Here is a 6,640-nt window from a genome sequence, read left to right as displayed (position 1 = left end):
TACACTATACAATTTGTTTTTAGGGAGCCAATCCATATATTATTTTTGAATCGAAGGATACACTAACTTTCAGTCAGTGGAAGAAAAGTCACAAAAACAAATATTAAACATTTGTAAGTGTAAAATGATGTAGGGACAGCAGTGCTAAAAATAATGCAAAGAAGAATATATGGATGATACAGTTACACATAGATCCTCTTTACATGACTTTCAATATTATAATTTAATGTTACACTGTACAACGCTCGAGTACAAAATCGTTATGAGATCGGTCAATTTGACCGATTTCGTAGCGAGAGTCTGTAATAATCAAGACATCTTTTCAATCAACTTGGATTTTTCTTGCACCTTAGTCCTAGGCTCTTAGTTATACTACACTGATTCCTACCCTGATATGACCATAATATTATGTAGAGGCGATCTATATATAGCTTTGTCATCCCTATATTTTCGTTTGCATTCTTTTGGCACTGCCATCCGTACATAATGTTTTTTATTACGCATATGTATGTTCAGAAATACAACATACATATACAAAAGGTTGGTGAAGGCAAAAGGTTTTGTAATCTGTGTGTCATAGGAAAATCAAATTTACACAGAGATAATTCTTCCTATAGTTCATATTTACCATCCACCATTTTAAGTTTTTTATGGTGTATTGACAACATAAAGCATACAAGTATAAAACACTTTATTGCCTTGGAACACAATTAACCATACACAACAAAATAATGTAAAAACAGCAACTTTTTATACAAATTCCATATAATCACATTTATCAGATCAATACAGTATATAAAAAATATAGCAAATTACTACCAAAATATCACCTGCAGGTTAAAAAACCTAAACAGTATTCACTACAAAAAATACTTGTAAAATTTTACAACTGCATGATACACACTTAACTATGTTAAGGATCTGTGTTACTGCATGTCAATATAGAGAAGGCACTTTCATTTCTGATCCCAAACTAAAGCAGATCTAGTTCTGGGATCCGTATCACATGGCTTTTAAAAGAGTTACACAAGAAAGATGAAATCAGCTTTGCTCTCTTATGTCTCTAAACACAAATTTTATGATAAAAACTAAGTTTCTCCTCCTCCCGATGAAGCATTCTACCAAAGTATTCCTGCAAAATGTTAAAACCTATTTTTTCACTTTGTTATTAATAAATCAGAAGAAAACTATGTTCCATGTTAACACTACACCAGATGCGATGCCATCCTTTTGTACAAACTGTTAAAGTGCTTAATGATCATTCCTTTCTTCTATGACCAAGTGTAATGAGACTGGTATGTTATACACACCTGAGAAACAACATTTTACCAGTTAAGATAAAATTGATTTTGACCACTTAAAGTTTAAAATTTGCATAGACCAAATAGCATGAAAAAGTTTTACTTTTATAATTAATAGAATATAGCATGAGAAACAAAATCTTTTGCATCAGTACAGTGTTTTCTGTTGAAGAAGTATTAAATAGTTTCATGAAACTAAGTGTGAAACTCAAACAACACATTATTTACACATTCACAATAAACACCTAAGCCTCACATATCATAAAAATATGAAAAGGGTATGGAATGGGCTGTTACGGTTTTAATACTATCAGTTTTGGCCACAACATTCTTAGCAAATACAGCTTAGACTACACTCATTGATGCATTAAGTGGTCAATTAAATAGGTTTAAGATGTAACAAGATTAGTATATCAAGTTTTTCCTAAGATTACATATTATAAAACAAAAACAAACAAAGGACCACAATGAAGATACTTCCATTAACAGCACAGACACAGGCTCATTTCTCCCTCTTTTTTTATTTCATACCAGTTAATATTCTTAGTAGACCCAAAGTTTCACTTGAGTGGATATGCTGGCATAATTTAAAATCGGAATGCCTTTACTTCATCAGAATCTCTCTTTGACAATGGTTCTACTAAACATTTAAAAAACTCTATATGCCAGTAAAATAGTACTCAATTAACTAAATGCATAACCTTACATAAAATAGAAAAAAACAGTGTGACAGAACAGAAATATACTCTAAGTTAACTGTCACATCTTCTCTCCTCTTTAGCAACAAATCTCTGCTGACCGATAATCTCACTGTTTAACAATATTTCCTATCTTTGGGCCAAGGGAGTAAATATTTCTAAAACGCCATTGAAAAGTTACAACATAAAAAAATTAATACAATAGTTTGCAAAACCTGAAAAAAAATGAATCTTTCAAGTGCTTAAAACTTGGTAAAAATGCATATTTTCACTGTATCTCTCCTTATACGTGGAGGTGTACAATATTTTATGAGTTTGGATTTTCTTACACATTCACCCATTTGTTAATACACACACATTTCTATCACACTGAACTACAAAAAAGAAAAAAATGAAAAGTCTTTTCCTTCCTATGCTGTAGTTCGGGACTACAAAACTTAAATAAATAAGATTAAAAAGGTATAAACAGCTCAAAAATGGGAATAAAAGAGAACACGCCACAATACAATGTGTTGCCACCGTGAACAGGTGATGTCATAATCTGGTTGGTGCCGCCAAATGATAAAACACTGTATTCTGATGCGTGTTCTTTCTTTTAATCCCACATTTAGCTGTTCATACTTTCTTAACTTTTAAGTGTAGCTTTTACAACATCATGATTTTTGTCCATCACAATAAAAATTCTTGTTCAAAAGCTAAAAGTTTTAAAGATTATAATTACTATAACATCAAAATCATAGATGGTACGTGTCTGATCTATTTATTGTTTTCAATAACAACTCTTATATAAAATATCAGCAAAAATCAAAAGAATGCATAACTTTTAATACAGAGCAGTAAACTAGTATAATTTTCATTTGTTTTAGATTAACTTATGGGCATATATGAATGGTAATGTAAGCATAACACTTAGAGTGACAAGAGTTTTGATGCTGGCAATCAAATATTATGCATCACGAACAAATTTAACCCTTGGGCCATCCTGTTCATCTTAATAAACAAAGAAACAGAGAGATATAAAATGAAATAATACCTTTTACAAAACATTTCCAAAATGAAGGGAAATTACTGAAAACATTTTCTTTTGAAATGGGTGGTATCTCAAGCAAGTATTTTTCATCAGTGATAAATACAATATTATTTTGTTTGGTATTTCATAACCTTTTCTTCAATAATACAAGAGCTAATGTTTGAGTAATCACACCTCTACACACATTACATAAAGATATTTTGCTACTGTAAAAACTGTGATATAAACAAAATAATTTTGCTTAGTTTTAACATCACATAATAAAACAGAACTTTTAAAAAATATACATGATCTAGCTCTCTTGCCCATTTTTTTCAGATTCACAAAGTAGGGGTGATTTTTTAGAGCATTAAATTGAAATACATTTGTTTATAGACACAATACAAATGTGTCGAAACTTGATTAAGATACAAGAAATTTGTAGTTTTTATAGTAATTTCTGTGAAGTTAGCCAACTGCATAAGTATACACTTCCAGGAGATTTTCTGTGAAACAAATAAAATCATACTTAGAGAAAGAAAGTCCTGAGCCATTTTCCAAAGATACAATAACTATTTCTTCAGTGTTCACCAAGTCTACATATTAGTTTTCAGTTTAATTCATTCTCTAGACATTAAGAAGAAGAAACTTTATATAGCTGTCACTATCATGACAAAACTGTGTATGTCCAAAAGCCCAATTATGAGATTCAGTAATACATCATCTTGAAATTACAAAACTTGGGGCATGTGAACTCAAGTGTTGTTATAATGTGAAACATGATTAACACATACACAGATTTGACAGAATGTGGAGTTGGGAACATTTTCACATTAAACACAAATATCATGAAGACATGGACTTAAATGGTTTTGGCATGATAGTGATGATATTATAATGAGGAATTTCAAGGGTGAAATATCTTACTACTTTTAATTACCAATTATGCTGACAGAGAACGAAAAGCATTTCAGTGATAAATATAAATGGCATGTTATCCTAATGTTGTAAAGACTTCATAGTCTACGACTGTGAAATTATAGCTTCCCATGAGCAGAGTACAAGAAGCATTTTCTCCATCGTATGAGTGTGGTAGATTGGAATAACTCTCTAGATTAGCATTACAGTTATTTGCAAGGCATAGGTCTGCTCCAGCTCCAAAGATTGGTCCATAACTTTAAAAAAGTGAAAATAAAACATATGTTATCCGAAGCAAAAATACCAAAGTGAATCACACAAAATAATTTAGTTAATTTTTGACAAACTTGTGACCATATATATATTTTCTTTTTAATTTGAAGTCTGTAGTTTTAGAGCACATAAAACATTTTTCAAATCTTTGAATATAAACCTATTATACTTCAGATCAAATATCCCATTACATAATCTTGTACCTATAAGGATGAATCAGTTTTAAATACAACATGTATTTAGTTTGATATTCCTAACTATGACTCTACAGTTGTTTAGTTTAATGGCTACAATGTATCCATATTCATCTAATACTGAACGTTGCAGTGTTAAATATCAATACGGTTGCCTCAGCTTCAAATTCTTAATCAGTTACGTCCTATTAATACTTACTCTGGATGATGTGCAATTGCAAACATCTTTTTGGTAACCTCAAATTTTGTAGGGGGAACATCTGCACTATTAATCAGAGAAAAGACAAATGCCTTGTCTGAAGGAAATATCTGCCCCTTCCACCTGTTTTACCCCAAGGAACATCACTAAAACCTCCACACATGCCTCCATGTGGACCCTGGAAAACACAGTTATTAATCTTAAGATCACAGGATTTCTTACTGATGTATATTTCCACTCTTTAAATAAATATGTAGTTTATAAATATTCTTCTGACCTTATGTTACATCATGTGCAACTTTCTATAAAGCAAGCATATGTAACTTCTAAACCTCAGACAAAGAAAAGAATTCAATAAAATTGATGTCTAATGCATTTCATCAAATAGCCTTGAAAATACTCTGTTAATTATAAACATACAACTAAATCACTCCTTCAAAACTTAAAAAAAGAAGATTTATACATCTCTGAATCACTCCTTTTGATTAAATACATGCAGTGAAAAAAAAAAGGGGTCATTAGGTCAATCATATTATTTGTCTTGTTTATTTCACGAACATGTATTATTATATGTTAAAAGGAATAATTTTCAAAATAATGCAGAGTTAAAGCATGTTTTACTATTTAAATGTAGCATTTTATTTCATACTTTTAATTCAGCTATTTTTCTTGTTGTTGAGCACATAACTATACAATGGGCTATCTGTTCTCTTTCCACCATGGGTATCAAAATCCAATTTTTATCATTATAAGCCCTCACTTGCATCTGTTGAGCTTTAAATAGTTAAATTTAACACAATTTCAGCAACTAAATATCTATAATTCATTAAGTTCAATATTTAGAACTGGAAAAATTTAAATATTAAAGCAAAAAATATTTTCCAATCATACAGAAATTGTCTTTTAAAAAAAATGTATAAAAAATCCTCCATATAATTTCTACACTAATTCTACAATTGGCTGTACAAATACCTACAGATTGTAGATTCAACTTAAATACCTTTTTGACTTTTAACTTTCAATCATTAATATATTTCACATTAATAAATGGTGGAATATAATAATTTACTAAATACATAAAAAGGATTCAAGATGGTGTACCTACATATATGGTTATTTCATTTAATGGAAAAGTGCAATAGTCATACAGCTTATCTAGTTTATCACAGTGTATTATCTTTTGACATTGTCACTTGGACGAAAAATAAAAAAATCTAATAACCCTGATGCTCGTTACTGTTATTCTGAAACTGATTTATCTGGAATGAAATGTAAATCTATATTAAAAAATTTAAATAATTTCAAGCAATTCAAATTTCATAAAGAGCATCACAACCAAACACTGATTTTGATACACTATCATTTACACAGGATAATCATTGCATCTCCTCTGACTTTTCTACACGTTACTTTAAACATAACAGTGCAAGACCTATTGTGATTTAATTATTGAAGATCTTATGTTTTAAACAGTCTTCAACAAATCCAAGATTATATTAAAACCTGAAGCCAAACATTACATGTCTGTATCATGTTTACCATTAAGTCTGAAAATGTATGCCATTCCTATACAAGGGGTTCCCAGCTTTTTGTGTGTGGCAACCCCCCCCTGAAGGTACAATATTTCAAGCTTATTGAATGGTGAAAAGATGAAAATAGGTTGTGTAAAGGTTAATGCTACATGTCTGACTCTAAAAATGGGCTGTTTGTATACTTTCATGGCAAAACAGTAGTAAAAGCTCCATCATATCTTGTTCATAATAAAACTATCCCTGTTGTACAAAACAATCTTTGAAAATTACACCTCATTTTACAGCATTTACAGATGGAACAAAGTAACTGTATATCCCACTACCTTGGGAGGATGTGTTGTATCATAATTTGTTATGTAACAGTGGTTACACTAAGCAAGAGACTACCCACTTATTTACTTTAAACAGGTGCAATTTGAAAAATGACTCCTACATATTCTATGATAACTTACCAAGCTTTCTATGTTCAACATATGCTTCTTTAAACTGTGTATGTGTTGAAATAATGTACAAAGT

The 6,640-nt window shown here is 30.3% G+C and overlaps 1 pseudogene; it reads right to left on the bottom strand.

Moving 5' to 3' along the window:
• Window positions 1–705: 705 nt before the first annotated feature.
• LOC106473961 overlaps window positions 706–6,640 on the bottom strand; it is a 32,373-nt pseudogene continuing 26,438 nt past the window's right edge.

This window comes from Limulus polyphemus, unplaced genomic scaffold, assembly GCF_000517525.1.
Source record: "Limulus polyphemus unplaced genomic scaffold, Limulus_polyphemus-2.1.2 Scaffold6679, whole genome shotgun sequence".
In the NCBI taxonomy this organism is placed as follows: Eukaryota; Metazoa; Arthropoda; class Merostomata; order Xiphosura; family Limulidae; genus Limulus; species Limulus polyphemus.
Note: the sequence above shows the minus strand (reverse complement) of the source record. Positions and strands in the feature narration are given on the sequence as shown.